The 26,051-nt window shown below is 42.9% G+C and overlaps 1 long non-coding RNA gene across 1 annotated transcript; it reads right to left on the bottom strand.

The window, feature by feature from the left end:
- Positions 1-697: 697 nt before the first annotated feature.
- On the bottom strand, positions 698-3,953 carry LOC310771061. Its single transcript, XR_014552377.1, has 3 exons — positions 3,858-3,953; positions 3,186-3,315; positions 698-1,312 (listed from the first exon to the last, which is right to left on the bottom strand). It is a non-coding gene; the product is annotated as an uncharacterized lncRNA (long non-coding RNA).
- Between the last annotated feature and the right edge of the window lie 22,098 nt (positions 3,954-26,051).

Below are 26,051 nucleotides of genomic sequence, written 5' to 3'. Positions count from 1 at the left end.
TAAAGCTGTGAAGAAAAACTACGGTTGAGCTCTTGACCCTGGAGTCAATTAAGCAGATGAATTTATGATTGTGCGGTTTTCTTTTCACAAAAATGCTAGCCACTTGATAATCTCACTAGTGAAATATTGAATAACAATGCTTAAGCCCAGTGGTAAGGCAGACATGGGCAAAATACAGCCGCAGGGCAAGAACCGGCCTGTGGACCATCTCATTGCAGCCCACAACGTCAAAGGGGAAAAAAAGTGAATGATTAAAATAAGTCTGTAGTACTATTTATCTATTACATTTTGAAGTCAGTCTGCCTTGGGTCCATATTTATAACATAATACAATGCTTCATCAGTGACCTATGCAGAGGTGCACATCGGCAAAATGTAGGTTAGTGATACTGCTTTTAAGTGAATTGTTTTATGTAAGTAAATATTTTCATTCTAACACAGTAGGGGGGGGGGGGGTGTGGCCCACTCTTGGTGTAAGGGTAAAGATGCACCTCGAGACCTGATGCACTCCTGCTGGTCTAGGATCAGATTCTACTAGAACTCCTGCATCTCCCAAACTTCCGCTTTCCACTGTCTATTGATTGAAAAGGAATACTTAAGTGCTTGACTGTCTCTTCAAAATTTGCTCAGTGGTTTCCTCATCTTACTAAAGAAAACGTGAAGAAACTCAAATCATCTTAATTTCTTTATTTCCTCATTTCATTACAAAAAGATCTCCTTTGGAAGAATTGCCGATAACTTATTTAAACTTTTTTTCTTGGGGAAATCAACTCTTCTTAACAGAGAGGAGAACACCTCTCATCCTCCATATGTGATGCACTGAACAGGCAAACACACGGGCATGGTTAGTAATGATGAATGTGTCAGTGCTACTGTTGATGGTTTAGCCTCGGTGCAAACACGCATGGCTAAACGTCATTACAGGATGAGAGCGGGTGTTGAGCAACAGGAAAGAGGAATGTACAAAAAACACAAATCAACTCAAATTCCATCAAGAAAAAGCACAAATAATGATCCTAGCTCACTGATAAAACATTAGCATGTCGGACAGTCAGAAAACAAACATCACAGGAAAATGAAGTGCAACAATCGTTCGCTTTACAGCCCTCAGTAGGAGTATCTGTCAGTGAGCGTTTTCTTTTGAGTGGCAAAAAAGGACAAACTGCATTTTTAAATTGTCAATTGGATTCATGAAATACCATGTTCAACAGTCTGATGTGATCCTCAATGACTCCTTGGAAACAAAAAAGAAAAAAATGTAAGACCTTCCTCCGTGTCTTCTTTAATTTTCTTGTCCTCATTTGCTTGCAATTCTGTAAGAGAGAGAGAGAATATACTTTGAGTTACTTCAACAGGAGAGAATAAGACATTTTATTTTCTATCACCATCACACATACTTAACATCTGATGACAAGGGCTGACTCATGCATTACTGTGTACAGCCTTCCACAACAAAGACGTCACTTGCCAAGAACACAGAGATTCTCATGGTGAATGTTAGCCTGGTAACCAGCCCAAATGAATCCTTCATTAGGGTCTGGACGCTTTGCTATCCGCCACGTATTTTTCAGCCCAAACTGATTGGTATCTGTGTCAATCATCGAACTACTTCGACAATTCTGCGCCAAAGAACTTAAATGGATAAGACCTGAAGCGAATACTTTGTTGCAACGATTATTCCACTGCAGCCTAATGACAGCAGTGTTGTGTGTCTGTTCTCACTTTGTTAAACTCTTTTCTGGTCCAGAGCTGGAAGACCGGAAACAGCCGCCATGACAGTCTGCCCGCATTGATAACATTTTTACTTTAGAGCCACAATATTGTTATAAATATCAACAAATAGCCAACATATATCAAAGCTGGTGGGCTTTATGGTAAGAGCGTCACTCGAACTGGTTGACAGTTATATTAAACTGGTCATTCAGTGGCGTTTTACTGCCACATAACTAACATGCTAACAGCTAGCTAGCCTAGCTAGCAGCACTCGGCAATGCGTTATCGCATTATTATCCGTAATGTTAGATTAATTATTTACATGTAATAAGGTCCCACTGCCTACGTCGACCAGCCAATCAGGTGTCCCAGACAGTATGTGTCCTGAATAAACGCAGTGGATGGGCGTAGGTCCAGGCCCAGATGAAGAGTGTGACAACTGCGATTCATATGGGTCTGGAGGATACCAGGCTAGGTGAATGTCTAAGCACTGGACAATGCACATCTTGGCTCATGAACACAAAACATAATTAAACAGTATGGTACAACCAAAACCATGGGCACTAAGCCTACAATGGAGGGATTAATAATGTGCTGGCACGGCCGTGATGGTAATGGTCATGGTGGGATGAGTGAGAGGCAAACCAGGGGAGGTCAAAGGTCAAATACACGTGAACACTCGGCACTAGAATGAGTGAGCACCACACAGCCATGCACGCTGCCGGCCATATGGAGATGCACTGGGATGCAGTCCATGAGGATGCCCTTACTTCAGCCTTGAAGCCCGACCATTTGTTACAAATGAGGCCTTTATCGTAGGCTCCTATACTTTGCCAACCTACTACTTTGCTCTGCGGCAATCCTGAAAGAGGAGTAAAGAGACATTTACAGCAGGGTGTTGAGAGAGGGGTTAAAAAGAGGCACCAACTACAAGAAGAATGGAAACTAGCTGGGACATGAAAATGACATTTCTGACCATCATTAATTGCAATCTACTAAAAAATATGGTTAAATGGGCTATGGCAAAAATGACAGGAGTCATTGGTTAATCTGGGGTAAAGGTGAGCAATTACAGGCTGACATCTTCAGCCAGCGATACAGGGCGCACAATTGTCACTCTAGCCTTTTGAGGGCTCTGCATATTGTTGATGGCTTGAAGAAATTGCCCACTCAGATCATAACCTGGGTAACATTGCCTGGGAAGCACTTCTCTGCTGGTCCCAGTAGGCCTGCGCCCTCTACAGATGAAGGCTACACTCCACTAGCAGAGAGCCTGGCGTTGCCGTCGGCCTCTGGGGAACCTACTGAGGAGCTAGCGGTGCAGAATAGGCCCTTTAAGAACTACAGAGAGGCCTCAGGGGGACCAGGGGCCTTCTCCATCTGGAAGTGGCCACCAGCCTTTCTTCCTGGTATCAAGGGCTCTCTAGAAACCATGTGTTGGCCTGTGTGGCCATGCGCCATCAGGAGGCGTACCTCTTGACTGCTTTCTGGGCCAGCATACGGTTCCCGGCGAGGAAAGTTAGACTGCCGATGGTGGCCAGGTACTTCAGAGTCTGGAACATGTTGAGGTGAGTCCAGTAAACATACATCAGGCCCAGCATGGCTGAAACAAAACACCAAAGCGGGATTGAGCATGAACATGTAAACAAGAACAGCTGCTGAGCAGAGATTGAGCCATAGAATAACAATCAGATCAGATAAAAAATATGAATGTGGTGAATAGTGAGACAATCATTTAGAATTGTGCCACGAGGTACACGTTTGTCAATTTAAAAGATAACTTTGCAAGTCATGTCATGTCAGGAAAGTCACCATTTGTCATAAAACTTTTGCACTACAAGTTATAAATCAGAAAGACTACACAAAACAGTCATAAGTAACGTCATAACTTTCTCTCATGCCAGGCCATGCTGTTGTTACGTAAATAGTATGTGAGACGAGAGATGTAGTTGATTGAGCGGTTTCATCTGAAGCTCAGATCCAGGGTTCCACGTCACAGTGAGTGGAACAGGAGAATAACCATCACTCACAGACAGATCCAGGGTTCCACGTCACAGTGAGTGGAACAGGAGAATAACCATCACTCACAGACAGATCCTACTGTGCTATGCTCGTCTCTATTACATCACCTTGTGAGATACTCACTTGGTCACTATAGTTAGTTTAGTGATCTCAACAATGTATTCACGAGTTTCCTGATGAGACCGTGGGCGCTTCCATGACACCCTCCCTCCCTGTTTCCAGCTGCTGTTGCCTGTTTCCGCCCAGCACCGTTCATAGCGAAAGAGACTGAAAATAATCATAATAATTGTTGTGACTTTGTACCTACCTATGTCTTGTAATGGAGCCCCCCTGCATAATAATTTCACACGTGCATAATTGTACAAAACGGAGTGACAATATCTTGAATCTTGAAAGAGAGAGACCGCGAAAGCACCGTTCAATGACCAAATAATAAGAGTTCCGGTTTGGACGTTTAGCCTTCAAAACAAAAGCGGACGCTATGCAACCACATACCGTACTATGTTTAGCAATTTCGGCTAAAATAAGCCCGTACAGTACGAGTGAATTGACATTCACCTCGTTTTTGTAAAATATCGCCGCTATGTAACCACACAACGTTACTATTTTTAGCCATTTCGGATAAATAAGCCAAACGTTCCCACTCTTTGACAGTGGCGTGCACATCCTTGCTAGTGAAAAAAATGTAAACAGGAAGTCGACAACCGGCAACGGCTGAGAATCATGGGAAACGTAGTTTCCTCCTGGTCTATTGTCCGGGAAGCGATATTTGTTTCCAATGATGGCGAAGGCGTGATCCGCCCCTCTCTGCCTCTGATTGGCTGACTGCATTCGGCCAAGCGGATGTGATTGGATGAACGTTTGACGCTGGGCCAATCAGAGGCAGAGAGGGGCGGGTCATGCCTTCGCTATCATGGGGAAAAAATATCGTGTTCTTCTTCTTCTTCTTGTTTGGTTTTACGGCGGTTGGCATCCAAGATGTTGCATTACCGCCTCCTTCTGGACTAATCCATCCAATGTTTCCCTACTCCATTACAGTCTTGTTAATTATTAGTCCAGTTTCTCTCAAAAACGGACCAGTATAGTTTATTTCCCTCCACTGCTCCCACACATCCCATTATATCCTTCACACTGCAGGGCTGGCGCGTGCGCCATCGAAAAATGTGGGACATTTGAAGCCAGATTTAGAGAAATAACTCATTTTAAATTAACAGTTGTGATGTCATTATTCAGTCTTAACCACCAATATCTGAGCATTTGCTCTTCTTTTTGCAATTCCAGCATGGGCCACACAGGGGGTTAGAATTTGTAGAAGCAATAAAATCATTGTCAAGTCTTCTTGGAGTGTGATCTGATATTAATAAGTGTCAGTAGTGTCACATTAATATGAACTAGGCTATTCTGAGGCAGAGTAACATGTACTGTACAGTACATAGGCTTGACTCCAGCCTATAAACTACCTCCAACCGCTAGAGGTAGTTTATATAGAAGAGTATATATAACTGATAACAGCAGGGGGTCGCCCTCAGGCCTGATCCACTATGCGGTGAAGATGTCCACACAGAGAGCAGGTGTGTGTCTGCTGGATACGGCTGAACTTGACTGTTATGTGGAGGCTTAAGCTACAGTACCTGAAATGTGTGAGTGTCTGAAGTGTGTGCTGAGCTAATAAAAACATGAATCTTACATGCAGCGTTTAAAATGTACAGTAAAGGTTATCCTTGAATGAATTATGTCGGTTGTTCCTCTTCCTGTGCTTGAATGTGTGTTTAAAACATAATGGTAAATCAATATTAAAACTTGATATTCAGTCTGTTTATTTGACTATCATCAAATGAAATACACCCTTACATCCTACACAATACACAATACATCCTTGTGGACAATTCTGAATATTCATAGGTGGATTATGACATGAGGGGCCCGGGCCCCTGGGTCTGGATGTATGAAGTGCCCCCCTCACAGCACACATATGCAAAAGACCAGACATACACTCACCTGCATCTCAACAGGATTTACAGCACAGACACCTGAACACTCAAAGCCAACAGCACAATAACAAGAAATAAACTCACTTGTATCTAACACAGGATTTACAGCACAGGTAGACTCAATTAAAGCCAAAAGCACAGTAACCCTCTATAATTGTCCATACACTTATGGAACATTTAATAAAAAATAAACGGTTGGGGCCCTAAGGGATCAGTTGGTCCCAGGCCTGGGCAAGAGACGTGGTGGCCCTGTGAAGAGGCTCTGGGTTATGGGCCCCCTGAACTCTTGGGCCCCTGGCCTGGGCCCGGTAGGCCCGATCGATAATACATCCCTGTGAATATTAACAATTCCTATTCACAAAGATTTTCTTTCTTTCTTTCTTTCTAATGACCTCTCTTTGTTATCCTTTGACTAGTGTTTAGTTGGGAATTAACAGGGTGAGTGTGCAGGTTGGCATGCAAGTTATTACTAGTGAAAACACACACGTGCATGTATGCACACGCACACACACCCTCCACAGATGGTTGTTGTCACTCAGTCCTGACCATGTCACCTGGTTATTTTTTTCAGGCGATGTGTGTTGGTGGTCCCTCCACCTCATCAACTACCGCTGCAGATGGTCCGTCCACCTGCGATGATGGTCCCTCCACCAGCGATGATGGTCCCTCCACCTCAACCAACGGTCCCTCAACCACTACCTCCGCCAGTCCCCCAACCCCTTCACCAAAGAAAAAAATGAAGAAAAATCCCGTAGTGGATTTTTTGAAGAAGGAGAGTGAGAGGGAGCAGAGGCGCCACGAGGAGAGCGAGGCGAAGACGGAGCGCTTCCTCTGCCTTTTTGAAAAAATAGTTGACAAACTGTAATGTCACTTTAGCTGCTGTTCTCTGCTGTTTTGCACTGTTCTGAACTACGGTACCTCTACATTTTTTTTTATTGTTCTCGGTTGTTTTGCGCTGATCTGCACTACCTCAATTTTTTTTTTTTTATGTATGGGTGAATGTAGCCACATTGTAAAGCGCTATATAAATGCAGTCCATTTACTATTTATTTATTTTTTGTGCAATATACTATACTGTGCAATTCTTCAATCTATGCTGTGCGACTTGCGGTCAGCATTTTTTTGTTTTGTTTTTAGTGTGTGTTGTAGAAAATTGAAGTTCCATTGTTTCAGCAAAAGGGAGAAATCCTCAATGCCACTGGGGTGAATGTATGTGTGAGATGTCACTAATAAGTCATACCATTAATTATGCGTATGCAATTATAGCTTATGCCAATGGAACTTCAATTTTCTACAACAGTGTGTATATTGGATATATCTGTGTTTACTTTTAGAGTTCTTTTAACGTGTCAATTTTCTGTGTGTGAGCTGCTGTAACAAGTGAATTTCCCACTTGTGGACAAAGGTACAGTATTGCATCGCATCCTATACACCCATCTACCCCCCACTGCTTTCTCACTCAGGCAAGTTGGTTAGAGTAAATGTGTGATTTTCTTTCAACCCATTCCTTCAAGTTAGTTGAGGTTACAGCTTCTCTGAATGTCTGGTGAAGGTTACACATCAATCTGTAACAGTAATGTGTTTGTTGATACCTGATCCTCACTCTCTTCCCCAGATACATGTTCACTTAGATGACCTGGTTTCTTCCTTACTCTAGTCCAGAAGGCTATCTGGCAGGCTCATCTTGGTTAGTCTGATCTGTCTAGGATCTAGACAGATGAGGTGAACAGCCAAGCACCTAGACTCTAGGTGCCTTTGTGTGACACACACACAAAATGCAGATAGCCAAAAACTTTGGTTGCTTTAAATGTGTTCAGGGTTGGGTAGGTTACTTTTAAATAGGAATCCCTTAAAGTTACTTGTTACTTGTTAAAAATTGTACTTAGTAACGTAATCCGATTACCACTATTTAAAAGTAAAGTAGGGATTACTTTCAGTTACTTTTGGATTACTTTTTTTTTTTTTATCCAGGAATGTCCCATTGGGATACAAGATCTCTTCTTCCAGGGAGTCCTGGTCAAGAGTCCTGGCTAAAACCCTTATTTAACTAGATGAAGCATGTTTTACCATTGATAACCAGATAAGAATGTTTATACCAACATGAAGTTAAGGAGAATACAACAAGAGTTATTTTTAAGACCACTTTAATTTACGTTATGGGTATTTTTCATGATGTGGAGTGGAAGACGCAGCTTGTGTTGATATAAAAGAGAAATATGCTCTCAATTGTATAACGTGGTAATTTAGGATGTTACCTGAAGGCATCACAGGTGGTGACAGCCAATGACATGCACTGAAAACGTATACTGTACTGAGACTGTGGTTATGGTTGTGCAATAGAGCGGAAGAGGACAGCAGAAGTCTGCCTCCATTTACGTACATCGGTGCCCTGGAGCCACTTCTACCGTGTTTTCCTCTCACTGTCATGAGCATATTTCTCACTGTTATGTCTTTTCACTTTGTATGTCCTGTAGGGTTAGGGGTCCCGTGGATGGTCCTTGTTGAGGGTATGGTGTGATTGTGTTAGTGGAGACCAGACTAGCTAATTTACCTGTTGGACCAGACCAGAGTAGACTTGACGCTAAATTAAATTAACGTGGCGTCAGTAGCTCTGTTTGTAACGTTAACGTAACCTCGCGTCACCAGGCTCTTCTACGTTAACGAGTCTGCAAAACAGCGAGTTTGACAGACAAACAAACCTTATTAGCTAGCTAACACTACATAAAACAAACACAGAAGAAAGGCTAGATACGTCGGACAAGCATGTTTACTAACCGTTTAACCATTTAAATTGAAAGTAGTCGGCCGAAAACAACGAGAGGGTTTGACAGCATTTATTTGACAACACGCACATTTAAACCTGCCGCCTTCCCCAAGTGGTACCCGGAAGTAAATTTGTTTACATGGTGACGTCACGGTGATTTGGTCTGTCCGGAAACGGAAGTGGACAGTGTGTTCACTCTCTATCGCTCTCGCCCCTGACCAAGTAAAGAAGTGGCAGCAGCTCCCAACAACAAGCGGTCTCTGACTCATTATTTCATCATATAAACAATATATAAAGAACCCAAAACGCTCGGTTACAACAACAATAGTGTGCAAGTAACACATGTCACACTTCTTCTTTTTTCATGGCCAGAGGGATAAACATGCTTCATATTTCAGAGAGCAAACTTGTACTGTCTCCATGGCTGCTAAAACAAACAATTGTTTGGGGAAGGTGGGCGTGCGTGCGCAGGCACAAACTGCCAAAGAGTGTTGGAGGGAAGAAATGCCAAAGAGTGTTGGAGGGAAGAATGGTTGAAACACTTACTTTTTTTGGCCAATGGGACAACAGCACATGACCGTGACAGCGAATCAGAGGTGTCTCTTTCAGGCCAAAATGGCAGCAGGCTTGCTGCCTGTGTGTGCTGGTGTTGCAATTGAAGGATAGATTAGCTGTCACCTTTTTTTTACGTGCTCGTCCAATATAATAGTACTCTTTGTACGTGGAATGCACATCGCAGTGTGACTATCTGATCACACAACCAAATACTCAGTCAAATATTGTTTTATTCACCAGAAACACAAAAGACACCTAGATGTGGTGTTTTTTCTGAGCAATATCAATGTCTCTTGATTTGTAAGAGACAGTCTAGAATTTACTACTGACACTGATAACAAAAATGATTTGTCTGATGATTTCAAATACGACATTGGACTCATTCCCTCAGCAATGAATTTCCCCAAAATCTGCAATTCTAACTGTAGTTTGTTTTTATTGCTCATAATTTTATTGCATCAACTACATTAAATGATATTTAGTATTTTCATATCTGTGGCAAGAATGAGAAGGCTTAAAGACAAGATTGAGAGAGAAGGTAGTTTCATATCTGTGACACATGAATGAGAAGCCTTAAATGGGCTATTCCAGGTAACCTGTGCCAGCTGGGTTGTAGAGAGAGATTGTACAACTCGATCCTAAAGAATGGGGAAATCGTATGCAATTCCTTTCCATTGAATGGAGGATTCATAGTAGACCAACATCCCCAGTCTCCACTCTAGAAATGACCCAACCACAGACCATAATGATAATGCCTGACTCAAAAAGTAATACAAGTCAACAAATAGTAAACATGGTGTCCCCCAGTGATGTGCGGTAACAGAGTCAACATGGACAGATGGAGATCCATAGCCCCCCGGTGGTGGACAAAAAGTGGTCAAATAGACAGTGAGCAGCCTCCCAACCCAGTTGACCTCATCCTGTAATAATAATACAAGATAAAGCAAATCCTGCACTGGCCCGCAGCTTTTAAATATTTGATTTTGAAGGAATAATCGTGCCTTGCTGGAAAACCAGAAATGACACAATGTAGCATGTTTGCCACTTCACACTCATAACATGAGGAGGAAAACAAAATGTCACACAGCCATGACAGATACAAAAACGTGCTCTGTGATCACTTGCCACCAAACACCACTGCACAGGACATTTCAATCACACAACACAAAAATGACTCTCGACATAAATCAGGGCAAAACATTTAATTTAATTAACAAAAACACAAAAACATTACAAATTCATTATAAAAACATTTGTAAATTGTACTCAAGTTTAAAACAAGTAAATTTGATTAAAAATGACCATATAACTTTTTTAATCTAATAAAATAACTATTTTGAACATAAAAGTAGAAAAAAAGTAGAAAAGTAGAAAACATTGTAAAAACATAAAAAAGGGTCAATTTGATTAAGAATTACCATATACAATGAAATCTAATAAAATAACTATTTACAGTGAACATAAAAGTAGAAAACATTGTAAAAACAAAAAAAGTAAATTTGATTAAGAAATACCATATACAATGTATTAAAATCTAATAAAATAACTATTTACAGTGACACCATATGGCAGCATTTGTCATTAATCTGGGAGAGGGGAATCAGGGAACAGTCATCTTTGGTTGATGTGATGTGTTCTTTGCCCAGTGCTACCTCAGTGTTTTTTTTTTTTAAAGTCCCTGATACTTTTGGCCATCAGGGGGCTGATTTCTGTGAGAGAGAGAGAGAGAGAGAGAGATGATTAAAGAGATGACTGGAAGGAAACAGTCAAATAGACAGTCTCAAAACACAATTCAGAGCATTTGTTACATGCGTTTCCAGAATCCAGGGGAACGTCACCTGGTGATGACCTTTTCACTCTTTTCTAATGTCTGCTTGTAATGTTACTCATCAATAACAAATAGAAACTTATGTGAATGTTTTCTAACACTGCATTCAAAAGTCTTTGAGCTATAGTCCAAGTCAAGTCTCAAGTCTTTGAGCTAGAGTCCAAGTCAAGTCTCAAGTCTTTGAGCTAGAGTCCAAGTCAAGTCTCAAGTCTTTGAGCTAGAGTCCAAGTCAAGTCTCAAGTCTTTGTCAAGTCTCAAGTCTTTGAGCTAGAGTCCAAGTCAAGTCTCAAGTCTTTGTCAAGTCTCAAGTCTTTGAACTAGAGTCCAAGTCAAGTCTCAAGTCTTTGAGCTAGAGTCCAAGTCAAGTCTCAAGTCTTTGTCAAGTCTCAAGTCTTTAAGCTAGAATCCAAGTCAAGTCTCAAGTCTCTTATGGATGAGCGTTCTATCATCTGCTGGATGTCATCCAGTCTGCTTAGAACACTGCAGATCTAAAACTAAGGGATTCAAAGCATGTAGGCTACTGTATTATCCTCACTCTATTAGCATACAGCATCAGCATTGATTAGTTGACTTGATTTGATTATTAGTAGATTATTATTAGTAGACCTTTCCTTAATGTTAATACACACACAAATAAAGGGTGTAACTACTGGGTGGGTCTACTGGGCGAGGGTGTATGATGTTGACAGACCCGAAACACCTTACGACCCCAGATAACATCACTGATGACGCGTCCCAGCGCATGCGGCAGTAGTGTATTTGAGAATATAGAACCCTGGCTTGCCTCTGGCCAGTGACACTTAGGAAAGACTAGGTGACAACCAAGTATAGTTTGGTGACGAGCTGGAGAGACAGTTGACGGCCGGAGAGACGGCAACCGGTACGGGATGGGATTAGCACCCCATCTTGGCTCTCTCGTGAGGGAGAAATCCACGAACGCTACGGATTAGCCTCCTGAAAATCTGCGCAAAGATCGGCGCGGCCTGGGGTCCTCCAGGCTAGAGCGAGGTGCTCGACGCAGGTAAATGACGTGCAGCGCACAGGCCCTCTTGAGGCGTCCTTGAGGCATCCTCTCAGCCTCTGGATTGCCTTTGCCACGGGAGGGTCTGGTGAGACGAAGGAGGAGCACGGCCGGGAGTAACCCACAGAGCCTAGATCCTCCATGCACCGAAGGGCCAATACTGCGGCGTAGCACTAGCTCTATTGCAGCGGATTGGGCGTTCTCGCTTACCCCTCCCGCGGGCAACGTTGCAGACAGAGTAGTAAGGCTGATCCGTGAGCGGCTTCTGGGACGTGAGTCGGGGTCTTAATTGGCCTCGGCTGGGTCTACTGGGCGAGGGTGTATGATGTTGACAGACCCGAAACACCTTACGACCCCAGATAACATCACTGATGACGCGTCCCAGCGCATGCGGCAGTAGTGTATTTGAGAATAAAAATAAAGTCTCAAATCTCAAGTCCAAGTCAAGTCTCAAGTCTTTGAGGAGAAGTCCCAAGTCAAATGTGTGAGTCAAAACGACTAAAGGGAGAGCAGGTGGTTACATGAAAGTGAGTGAGAAAAGGAGAAGATACTGAATAATGACATCACAACAGTATAATCCTAATGTTCATTTAAAATTAAATATTCTTCTAAATATGGATAAAAGTCCAAAAAACATCAAATTTTCTTCGACGCTGCCCGCTATTTAATAATAGAACACATATTATATATACATATAATGGCTCAGGGAACGGTCCGGCCCCCGGTCCCTTAGGTTTCTGACAATGTGGCCCCCGGAACAAGTGAGTTGAATAGCCCTGCTCTATGGCATCATGATGATGTTATTTATCCCAGAGACAAGATAGCCTGATGTTGCTGTTTGACATGATGCCTCAGACTAAACCAAATGCATAAATAGGTGTGTCTGAAGGCATCTATTTGTTCTGACTCTGGGAAAGTGGGAAAAACATTCCACAAAACGACTGTATCTCTGGACTATCTCTTTAACAAAATCTCACACATTTAGGCTATTCTGTGTTCTCCTTTTGATAACTAATGTCATATTTTTTCACTTCCGTTGACTGAGCGCGCACACACGCACGCACACACACACACACACACTCTGACTCCCAACACTTACTTTTGCCCCCCTGTGGCTTGCGTGTGTAGCTTGTGGGTGCTGTGGGGCGGGACTGGGAGGAGCTCTGAGATGGTTTGATGGAGGAGCTGCTGTCCATGGGAGCCAGCTGTGATGCAGAGAACAACAGACACTTTCATTTAGACTGCTGTTGTGTTATTTGATGCTGGGGGGTAAATGAGGTCATCATTTGACCTCTGGGAAAACACTTCAGATGGAACTCAACACAGAAAAACCTGCCGTCATTTGGAGCTGATCCAGCAGACAAAAACCTGCAAAAGCCTTTCATCACAAACCAAGACGCTGCTTTATTCTCTCAAGTAGCCTGTGTGGAAGCTTTGAGGTGTGTGTGTGTGTGTGTGGTGTGGTGTGAGTGTGTGTGTGAGTGAGTGAGTGAGTGAGTGAGTGTGTGTGTGGTGTGAGTGAGTGAGTGAGTGAGTGAGTGTGTGTGTGTGTGTGTGTGTGTGTGTGTGTGTGTGTGTGTGTGTGTGTGTGAGTGTGTGTGTGTGTGTGTGTGTGTGTGTGTGTGTGTGTGTGTGTGTGTGTTACCTGATTGCACTGCAATGCTCTCTTTGGTCCTGAGGAGACCATCTTCGGATTGCAGGCTTTCCTTAGGAAGACGGCCTCCTCCTCCTCGCATACGACTACCTGCACAGAGCGACATATTTACAAAATCACTAAGCCTCATTTGCAGAGAACTTTTCAAACGTAAAACAATTAAATTAGAAGACGATGAGAAATTAGAAAACTAATAGAACAAAAATGGATTTAGAGAAATTCATCTTCCTTACCCGTCTGCGTTTCTGCGGTAACAGCGGCGTGGAGGCAGACGCTGGCCTCTTGGAGCAGGAAGAGGCAGAGGAGGTGGCGGGCGGAGGGCTACCTGTGAATGCCTCGACGGACAGCAACAGTGGCTGAAAGGAGAGAAAAATAATAATTAGTGTTCAGCACATGTTCAGCACCACGGAGAGCTCCAGAGTGACAGAAATGGTGTCATTCACATTTGAATGTCACAGACAACAGTGGACTAAAAAAGTGTTGCTGTGTGATCAGAAGTACCTCAAGGCTGTTGGTCAAGCGGTCCAGGGCAGGTGCAGGCCACGGAGCGGTCAGGGGCGCTAGAAGCACAGACCAATCTGTTGAAGAAATAAAGTAAAGTAAATTACCTTTAACACAATACTGGTATGTGAGGAGTACATCGGTAAAACAGTTACAGATAAATGTAGATTGTCAAAATATTTATAAACCACACGCACAGTCGCTCGCAAACACACACACACACACACACACACACACACACACACATCACACACGGCAGGTAGCCAGCTGGTTTCGTCTGTTTGATGTTGTTGATTGTTCGCACTGTAAACATGAAAGCCAGATTATTGGCAATTCTGGCAGCAGCGGAGGTTGAAGATCCCGCTGGCAGGAGGACAGGTAGGAGGAGTGACATTATGACAAGCAGCGCACTTTTCCTCCAAATGTTGAACTTTTTTCAGCTTGAGACGCCCGGAGCGCTCCGGCAAAAAAACAACTAGCCGCCAAGAGCGCTTAAACACCAGGGGCCGGTTGCACCAACTGGTCTTAACTATGCCTGGTCGTAACTCCTACGTCGGTCTTAGTTAAGACCATGGACTTACGCCTGTTGCACCAACACGGCTTATGTCTGGTCTTAACTATGCTGGTCGTAGCAATGCGCGTCCATGTGAATTGCCAGGGAATGCACGCTGATTGGATGATGTTGCAAAAAATGTGCCTCGCGACCTGCTTGGAGCACTGAGCCACTACGCTCTCTCAGCCACTACTGTAAAACACCCTCCCTCCTCCCATCCTCCCTCGCTCCGGGGGAAAAATGGCGGCTATTGAGCAGACAGAGTCAGTCTGAATGAAATTGAATGTAACGTTCCCAATTCTATGTATTAACTTCTAAAAAACTAACGGCAACATTTTGGAAGGCGGGTTAGGTTAACTAGTTAGTTATAATCTAACGTCGTGCTTTCAAAGACGGCGAACTGGCGGTGTTACGACGATGACGGTCAAAAAGGTCTCCGCGGAGATCTCTGTTACAGGCAGGCTCTACGCCTCCTCCTGACGAGGCGTAGGAGTTACGCCTGGTCTTAGTGAAAATAAGGCTTAAGTCGTCTTGGTGCAACCGGCGTAGCTGTTAGGTCGTAAAGTTACGACCAAATTAGCTTAAGACCAGTGTAAGACCAGTTGGTGCAACCGGCCCCAGGTGCGGTCCTTGAAAGAGGAGCGCTCCTAGAGTGTCCGTACCATAGAGAATGAATTGCAGAAAGGCGCTGGCAGCTCAAATACACATGTCCTGTGTGCACAGCACCATACAGTGGTGTTTCATCAAAAAACTGCAAATACCAATCTAGCCCACATCTCAATTGTATAACATTTGATCTATTTTTGCTTTGAATGGCTTATCAGAAGCCAACAGTATAGTAGTATTGAAGGAGCATGTCAGGCATAAGTTAAATAAAATGTGAATGTTTTACTCCAATAATCTGGGATGGCTTTGTGACAGCTGTGCATATCTTGAGGGCAGATATGAAAGTGTAAAGATATGAAAGTGTGCATGAAATAATGAAGAAGGAAAAAAAAGGAACATGTAAAAATGGTTTAATAACCAAGACACCAAGTAGTCACCTTTGCACGTAGGCTGGAAGGAGTTGGTCTCACGTAGACTGGAAGGAGATCTCAGGGATGGAGAAGTTGGAGGACAAGCAGCTGTCTCCTTTGCTGAAAGCGCAGCAGACCAATCTGTCGAAGAAATAAAGTCAATTCTCTTCAGCACAATATGTGAGGAGCACATCAGTAAAACACAGTTACAGACAAACATTGTCAACATATTTATAAACTACACACACAGGTGAACTGTAGCAATATCGGCGGGCGTGTCCAAACTTTTTTGAATGGGGCCCAGGTTAGATCACGTGAAAATAGCGGGGGGTCAGCTGCCTCTCGCATCATATAGGTCAGGGATACTCAACTTGCTTTGCCCGGGGGCCACTTTCGTGAAATGATAGAAGGCCAGGGGCCAGTTAATAAACAAACAATATACATTTTTCTGTAGCGGATTGTAGGTTTTTGGGGTGTCAGCCGGAGTTTAGTCTGACAATGTTGTGCACACCGGATAGTTAGGTTAAGTTAGTTAGGTTACGTACATACATAAGTGCCTGGGTAGCGAGCAGGCGGCAGTATTTGACAATTCCGCAGCTAAATCATAGATTATTGAAAGATATTCCATATTCCAGACTGAAATGCTATAACAGAAGTGGAGTATTGGCCAGAATGACATGAACATTTGGACACTTATTCAGGGGGTATCTTGCATGTTGCATTCAGGTGCACTCTATTATTATAAAAAAAAAAATGCAATTCCATCATGGGCCACAAGTTGAGTATCACTGATATAGGTTATTAAAAATAAATCAATAAAAATCACATACAATACAATTGTACTTTAAGGATTTTGTTTACCATCTGAGAAAACATGATTCTGCCTGTGTTGTTCCTACTTGGCGCTTGTCTACAAACTGTATGATAGTGCTGTTGTCGTTAGGTGAACTGAAGAAACGCAAATTGAACTTGCTTGATGAACCAATAGCTTACTGTGTGGAGGGCCACATATAGTATATTGTGAGAGACAAGCCGAGGACGGCTTAAAATCGGTCTGCGGGCCGCAATTGGCCCCCGGGCCGGACTTTGGACACGCCTATACTGTAGCTTCTCTCTCTCTTAAGTGAAGAGTGGTGCTGAGGAGAGCAGCTAACCTGTTCCTGAATCGCTGCAGTCTTCCTCCGAGCTGCTGGTGTCACTCAGGCGCCCCACGTAGCCTAGCTGTGTTGACATGGCTTCATCTGTTACACACAGAGGGAAAGCTGTCATGTTCACATTAAACAACCCTGAAATACACATTAGCAAACCTGCTTTTTTGTTTGTTTTTAAAACGTCACCATGTCTGTCTGTTAATTGTAACTGTTGTACCTGCTGCTGTCTGAACAGGTCACACTTGAGAATGAGCCCTCAGTCTCAATGTGATTTACCAGTTTAAATAAAGGCAAAATCAAAAATCAAAAAAGTGCTGAGGAGAGCAGCTAACCTGATTCAGAGTCACTGCTGTCAGAGCTGCTGTCAGAGTCACTGCTGTCAGAGCTGCTCTCAGAGCTGCTGCCGTCTTCACTGTCGCTGAGGAAGGGAAACCAGGCCTCATCCACCTGCACAGAGCAACAGATTTACATCAATACGCTTCAGTCATTGAGCAGTGGGTTACATTTACTGAAGTACCAAACATCCAACCAAGTTTCGGAGGAAAAGTCCAAATGTTTCCTACTTTGTAATGGGAAAGCTGTTAGGACCCCCTTTCTGTATGCGTGTACTCTCAAAAACAATTGATTTCATAATTTAAATAAGTTCTTGTCATGACGTTACTATGTTTACTGTACAAGCCACTGAGGAACCATTAACAACACCTACTGCTGCATCGATGTGTGTGGAGAGCTGGGTGGCTGGGATGGAGTGAAGCACATCAGGTGGAATGACCGTTGTTGTTTCAACCTTGATGACTGTTCCAACATGGCTGTCGTCGAAGCTCTCGTCAGAGGTGTCACTCCTAAACAGAGTGAAGAGTCATTATCAATAGGAAATTATGCAAGATATGGATTGCAGGGAAAAATAGTTGGGGAAGTAATTCAGTATGAGTCTGAAGTCATTTAATTTGGTATCAATGCAAAGTTACACTTGTCTATTCAGATTCATAATGTAATTGACATATTTTAGCATATAAGCATGCTTTTGCAGTGTTGTAGTTACAAAATGTAGCCTAAATAAACTTTTATTTTATTTTACCTTTATTTTACCAGGCGAGACAATTAAGAACAAATTCTTATTTACAATGTCGGCCTGCCTCATAAGGGGAAAAGGGAGGAGGGCTAAAAGATCAAAACATGTTAAAAACAAAGCACATAAAACTACAATTAAAATCGACAATTAAATGAGATGCAACAAAACAACAATAAGCATTAAACACAGCAGTAAAAAGCACATAACACAACAACGCAAGGACAGCAACAATAACACAGAGAGGTATAAAATCAGAAAGTGAACAGACATGAGCGCAAGGGGGCATAAAAACAAGTAAAGGTGGACAGAGGGGGTGTGTAATGGAAGTGATGCCAGTGCTACCCTACAGAGAAGGGAAGCATGAACAAGAATCAGTGAGGGTGTCTGAAATAGTGAGTCTGAAGGCAGAGAGGGAGATGAGTTTGTCCAGTTTGAGGGTTTTTTGCAGAGCATTCCAGTCAGAGGGGGCAGCAAACTGGAATGATGCACGGCCAAGGGAAGTGGTGGATTTGGGAATTTTGAGTTGGATGTGGAGTGAGGATCGGGTGTTGTGAGTGACAGGCAGAGGGTGAAGCATACACAACATGACATGAAACATAACGCAACAATCTGAAGTGTTCCGGGCAATGTTATCTGCTCATATTCAGCCAAATGCTTCAGAAATCATTGGACAATTGGATGATTATGTTAGTTTGTCCAATGACTTATTTGGTCCCTTCAAATGTAATTTGAGCCCTTAGGATGTCATGTAATTCCTACAGTACACCTGCTTTTGATGTAAATCCCTTCAAATTAAAGCTAGGTGTCTGCAGTTACAGCACATCATTTCAAGTCCATTGTGGTGGTGTACAGAGCCAAAATGATGACGATGGTGTCCAATGTCCAAATCTATATATGGACCCAACTGTAAATAATATCAAATTGAAATTGCCCATATCCATCAAAAGGATGGCGCAGTGTCAAATCGCAGTGTACCAGTCAAACAACTTAAAGTTTTTAGACAAAGCCTTACTGCTAAATGTGTGGTTTTGCTGCCACCTACTGCATAACATAGGAAAAAATTCATTCAGCATTATGCTATATAGGGATAGTCAACTTGCTTTGTCCAGGGGCCACTTTCGTGAAATGATAGAAGGCCAGGGGCCAGTTAATAAACAAACAATATACATTTTTCTGTAGTGTATTGTAGGTTTTTGGGGTGTAAGCCGGAGTTTAATCTGACAATGTTGTGCACACCGGATAGTTAGTTAGGTTAAGTACATACATAAGTGCCTGGGTAGCGAGCAGACGGTGGTACTTGACAATTTAGCTGGAGCTCAGTCAAACTTTATTTATTTATAACTTGAAATTATTAGAAAATGGCCACTCCGAACCCTGTTGCGGGCCGCAGGTTGAGTATCACTGCTACAGTATATACTGTAGTTGTTTCTACAGAAAGTAAAGTGATTTTAAACAATGAACAAGGTATCCACCCCAGGAATCGATTGTGCGCAGTGAGCAAAATTTCTGGTTTTGATAATAACATTATGTTTAATTACTTGTATTAATTTTGGCGCGGCTCAATGGGGACAGACATGATGCGTGAAATGATTTCAAATATTGTAAACTGTGATGCAGTTTGACCATGTACAGGTATGGAGAAGTGAAGGTACCCATCTCTGACTCAAATACCTGAATTTGCCTCTAGTCTTGACAACGATGACGCTGTGGCAATAGTGCCATGGTAAAAATCAAGAGTTTTGAATGTGTTGGGTTTAAATATCAAACAACTAACCTGCTGGAGGTGTAGCCCGAGTCTTGTGAGAAAGGAGAGCTGCAGGGTGTCCCGCTGCACTGGGAGGAGGCAGAGGAGCCTGGAGTGTAGGGGCGTGCCATGGAGATGGGGGGCATGTCCAGGTGCTGATCACTGTAGCCCGTTCCCACAGAGCAAGGGGTGATGGAGGGCCTCCATCTGATATCTGACGACTGTGAGGAGAAATACATCTTCAATTAATTATGTCTGACAATAATGTTTGTTAAAAGCCTCCATAACTCAACTTGATTTGATTCATTACAGATCAATTACAGAAGGTGATGGCCATTCAATTGTTTTGCTGCTTTTCAATATTCATTCACAGAGTAAATTAAATACTCATTCACAGAGTACATTTGAGATGCTGAATCTTGATCATTAAAGAATTGCAGTGATAATCATGCTGCAACTGTACCGTGCCAGGCTGTGTGGTGGCCGGAGGGTGCAGCCCCTCTGTCAGAACCTTGCCTCCGAGGGGGACCGTCTGAGGAGGGTAGGAACAGCCTACCATCAGGTCGTAATACTTCTTCCTCTGCTGGCCTGTAACAAAACAAAGGCACACAAAAATAAACACAGGGACAACTTGTGACGTATATTAACAGTCTGAGATGTCAGTCAGATGCTCTTACTATTAGGTTTTAACATCATCTGTAGCATTCAAGTCAAACACTGTCGGATGTAATTCAGTGTGCATGATATATATTTCCCAATGTGTTTGCAGGTAAGTTTACAAGGGTGATTTGATGGTCAGATGATCTGAGCAGCTAATTAAATCTAGTATCTAAAACTGAAATAGTGAGAGAACACAGAAGCCTACATGTATGATCCAGGGTCTGAACTGGAAGTTGAAAGTCAATGTCAACCATGCAAGAATGTTAGACGTGACTCCTAACTGATATTTCTAGCATGACTATTGGCAAGCTGTTGGAGAAAACTGATGAGACAAACACAAAATAAATACAAAACATCAACCTTTCAACTTGGAGATAAGGTGCTTTGAAAGCCACTAAATGGAATTGCTTTGCAACTTCTATTGTCTACACACACAAGAAGACATCCATGCCTGCTGCACATTTCCCTGCCCTTAAACTAAATGAAGGCTTTTAGAACTGCTATTGCCTGACAATCTGACATGCGTAGGCGTAATATCTATGCAAAACGCAGATAAATCACATTTCTTTCAATGAATTGAAAGTTTTATTACATATTACATTATGTTCTTCATGAGTTCCTGTATAAATCACACAGCTAAGTGTCTGCAGCATCACTGACAATCTGCTAACCAGAATCAGCTCAATCTTTCAAGGCGCCACAGATAAGGCGTTATATTACCTTCGATATCGAGTTGAGCATGAATGATGCTGCCCATGACCGAGGTGTTGTGCAGGCCTTTGACAGCATCGATGGCTCCTCTGGTGCTGGTGAACAGCACCTTGGCAAGGCCCAGGTTCTGCCACGTCTTAGGGTGGAACAGGAGCTCCATCTCCTCCACCTCACCAAACTTGGCACAGAGGTGACCCAAGACTGGCTCGTTCATTTTGTGACCGAGGTGGGAGAAGGTCACCTCCTTAAAAGTAGGACTTTGTTTTTCTGCCATCCTACAACAGAGAAGCAATACATGATTTTAGATTCAGCTGAGGTACTAATTTTTCTTAAAACAGGTAGAATAGTTGTTAATAATTGAATAGTGTAACTAATGTATAACTAATCAACTTTTCAGGCTACACTCCAGCTTTCTCCCTCTTTTAAAAAGAAGAAAGATGGGGAAGGTTCCTTTCCTCCTCAAACTACTTTCTACAGTGCTACTTTATTCCATCAAAACATTGCTGTCATTGACTGCGTTGTATAGTTGATTTCTGTATTGTTGACAAATGTGATATTGTATTTCACGTTGGATAAAAGTGTACACGAAAGTACGTTACATTGAATGTAATGTAATGTATTTTCTTCAACCACTCATGACTATTCCGTTTCTAATGGAGAGGAATAAAAATAGACATATGAGCAATAACTATCAAGACATTTTCACTCAGCCAAGATGCTGCCTGCTGCACTAGTAGCAGTGAGTTCAGTTAGCAACAAAATGCAAAGAAACAGACAAATAGCGTCTAATTTAAGGTTACCGGACGTCCCCGATTTTCGATGGACAGTCCCCATTTTTAGTGAGCTGTCCCCGGCTGGAGCTGTCCCCGAAAATGTCCCCGATTTTCTAATCCTCATCCGCGGCCGAGATTACCGTCTTTCAGAGGCTCTCGTCTAGCGGGCTCATAAGCTAGAGTGAATATACTGGTATCATATGAAACTAGAGGACCTACGGCATGCATTGGCCACAACTATGTCATGCTAGCTTAAGGTGACCAGATTTCTGAAATGAAAATCGGGGACATTTCCAGTTCGGCAGTCAATATATCATTAAAACATCCAATGTTATTATCTATGAAATAAAAAAGGGGGACAATTCCAGTGTCATCATGTAGGCTATTTTACTCACAGATCGAATCGTGTCACGGTTTTGATGCCATGGATTGGATCATTTTTCGGATCAGCATTTTTTTTAATTAATTTTAAAATGTGCTACTTTGATTAAAGAAAAAATATTCAAATAGGCTATGCAAACAGTGCAGATGTTCTCATCATAGCCTATGGTAGCCTATACAAAGAAACAAGAATATGAATTTAAATAAACAAATAAATGTAATAATTATTTACTCCAAAACATTTAGATAGCCAAAATAAACTCCATTAATAATTATCTGCTACTTTGACTCTGATGCAGACAGCTGATTAATTACACGCCTATGCCACAGACAGGCAAAGAGACAGCTGGTCCAATTCAGCCAGGCCCGAGTATAGGAAGGGAGCCCCGCGTACCACCACTGGTGGTACCCTTACCATAGGTTGAGAACCACAGTATCAAACTGAAACAGCGGTGCATTGAATCGTGGAGGATAGACTCAGTTCTCAGTCTCTACGAGACTACGTGGAGGAAAACAACTTTGGAACTGTGGCAAAAGGTGCACACCGTTTTACAGTTTGAACACACCCTGCCTTCACAGCAAGTGGAGCTGTCTCTGTCTGTTTTTCGAGGGGAAGCCAGCAGCCAGGCAGCATATCGCCGTGTAGGTTCAGTTGCATATAAACATCACAATCTTGTGATCTATTTCAATGAGTACAACAAGCATGCCCAGTTTCCCAGTTACACGACTGAAAATGCCCGAACTTCACAGCCTATATGGAATGTCACTCAATTATAAATCAGTCGTTCGCTCTCCCCCTCTCCTTCCCAAACCTGACGCATCCGTCTCCTTTCACTGCACATGGAGATGTAACGTAATTGTTACACTTTCAAAAAAGTAATAGCGGCAGTTAAACTGTATTTCGCACTGATGGTTAAATTAGCAATTCATCCTCGGTTCACTTGCGTGCCGAACCGTGCGGAGTAACTTCACTACAGCTTTAAAAATTAGCCTTCTAGAGCCTCTGAAATCGGGGACAGGTAAAAACGGGCACTGGACGTCTTTGGCCAGGCCTTGCATTAACGTTAACCATCCCCTTTTAGAAACTCCCCGGTCTTGTGCCAAAGACGTATTTAGGTCAGTCGTTAAATGTAAACATTAACCAGATGACAAGATACATTGGTTGGACTGTTAGCTACTACTCGCCAATTAACTAGTGCGCAAGTTGTCCTGCATGCTAACGTTAGCTACCGAATTTGCTAGCATACATCTAGCCAGCTTTGAGAATGATCTTTTCTGTCAACTGATTAAATTGACAGCAGTGTAGGACTTTGCGGCAGCTAGCGTTATTAAAATATCCAATGTTATTAACCCTTTATAGGGCGAAGCATCGTTTTCGGTAATTTCCCATGACATCACAAACTGTTTCCCCTATGCTAATTAGTGAGGTTTTGCAAACATGTGATTACTTCCAGCCAATCAGCACATACCATGATTGATGACAGATAGCGTTGTCATGGTATCTGACCAATCAGCAAAGGTCTGGAGCAGCATGAACTTCCTTGTGTTTCAGGAAGTGGAAAATCAGCATTTCTGCTTGTACCTTCTCTCAACAAAAGCTTCAGAACTTTGAAACTAACCATGGTAGGTTGATGAAACTCACACATTATACATTGAAGTGATGGTGCTAAATGATGAAATAGGTGTCATGTGCGCAGAATTAGTGAAATTAGTGAAATGTTTACAGGCAAAACAGGTGTGCCCATAGACGATCATACGCCCACATGTGGTAAAACTAGTGCAAGTGACTGAGTGTCCTTTTCCAGACATACGGTCGATACATCTAGTAAGGCATACTTAGGCATTTTTTTACAAATACGCCCCCTAATGGTAAAACTAGTGCAAGTGACTGAGTGTCCTTTTACAGACATACGCCCGATGCATCTAGTAAGCCATACTTGGCCATCTAGTAAGCCATATAATTTAGTAAAGTGCTATTTTCCACTTAGTATTATATATTTAGAATTGATATGTCAATCATGTTATATATTTACAATGTATATGTCAATATTCTTTGTTTTCAGTAGATCTACACTTCACTGTTACTGTTTTCCTTCACAAATAATTCAAATTGGGCTTGATATTGACTTCTTCACCAGCCTGGAGATTGTGTGGTACCTCAAGGAGAAGAACTGCAGGTACACAGGGACGGCCAGGGACAACAGAATAAGCCAGCCTCCACTCAAGTCCGTCAAGGAGATGGAGAAAAAAGCTGTCCCTCGTGGTACATACGACCACGTCACCAGTGATGATGGGATCCTGGCTCTGAGGTGGAAGGACAACAGGGTTGTCACTCTGCTGTCTACAGACATGGGGGTGGAGCCCATGTCCTCAGTCTACCGGTACTGTAGCGACACCAAGAAGAAGGAGCAAGTGAGCTGCCCTGCTGTCATCAAAAGCTACAATGCCAACTTGGGGGGATTGACAAGAGCGACGTGCTGGTCCACCTCTACCGTACCCCCCTGAAATCCAAGAGGTGGTACATGCGGCTGTTTGCATATGCAATTGATATCAGCCTCACAAATACCTGGCTCATCTACCGGCGGGACTGCAAGGCTCTTGCAGTGGATGTCCTGCCACTGAAGCACTTCCGGATCCAGGTGTTCAAGGATGCCAGCAGCAAGAAGCTAGTGATGTCTCGCCCACGAAGGAGCGCAGCAGGCAGCCCCAGCTGCAGCCCCACCGCTGCCGATGTCCCCAAGCCTGTCCGTGGTCACCGCAGCCACACCCCAGCCAATTCTGTGCGGTTTGACAAGTCCCTCCTCCATGCCCCAGCATGCAACAGCAAGCGCCAGACTTGCAAGTACTGCAGCAAGAAGGGACATCAAGAGGTCAAATGTGATCTGCTTGGTCTGCAAAGTCCACCTGTGCCTCAAACCTGGTCGCAACTGCTTCATCAAGAACCATGAAGTGTTACCAGTGGAGAAAGTTCTATAGCTCTCCATAGTGTGTTGAAATTACAGCAAGTTCCATAGCTGTTGATACTGTGTTGAAGTAACAGTAACAAAGTTCCATAGCAGGGGGAGATGCGTGGGGGAATGGGTGAGAGAAGCAGCCACAGACCAGCCGGTCAAGCTGGCACACGCATAAGAGAGTGGAATGGCATGGTCAGTTTGCATGCTGCTGGTCGAGTTAGAGAGAGAGGGTGAGGAGGAGGAGAGGAGAGTTCTAGGACACTGAATGGATGAAAGAGACATGGAGGGAGAGAGAGATGCCCTAATTCAAATCAAGTTGTGAGATTTATAAAAAAAATGTTTTTTCAAATAAAGTTTGTTGATCAAGTTTATGTTTATATGTGTTTTCTTTGTATATATACAATGTAAAATGATACCTACAAGGGGCAAGGAACCATAAATGGTAACATCATTTTTGGATACAATTTTACCCGCGACAGGCAAGGAACCATACATGGTAACTTCTTTGCCCTTGATTTGCAATATAAATATGACTTTTTTTTTAAAAGTCACAAATATAAAAGGCCTCTGGTAATAGCCTCCAATAACACTCTAGGGTTGAAATTTGAAATTTCCAAGTGCTTAAATGAGTGCCCTATAAAGGGTTAATCTATGAAATACAAAAAAATACACTTTTGACCGTTATTCAGCCCCTTTAGGCCTACTGACAAGCTACGTTCTCCATCTGTCACACTGACTGGCGTTTTGTGTCATGTTAGCTGACAAAAGTTTTCTTCCAAATATTGCCCGGAAAACATTTCGTAGCTTTGTAGTGATGTAACCATCAAATGCTAAGTAACATTACCTTGCTTTTGTGAAGAAAGACGGTGCCGAACTCAGGGTGTAATCCTTCATTGCTGCAGTTTAATGAAGAGACCGGATCGAACTGGTTTCAAACTTGCCGCGGGATGAAATTGACCTCTCTTCCCCGACCAATGAGGTAGCAGGG

This window comes from Poromitra crassiceps, assembly GCF_964638095.1.
Source record: "Poromitra crassiceps genome assembly, contig: HAP1_SCAFFOLD_325, whole genome shotgun sequence".
Taxonomy (NCBI): Eukaryota; Metazoa; Chordata; class Actinopteri; order Beryciformes; family Melamphaidae; genus Poromitra; species Poromitra crassiceps.
The sequence above is the reverse complement of the archived record's forward strand: the minus strand, read 5'-3'. Positions and strand labels throughout refer to the sequence as shown.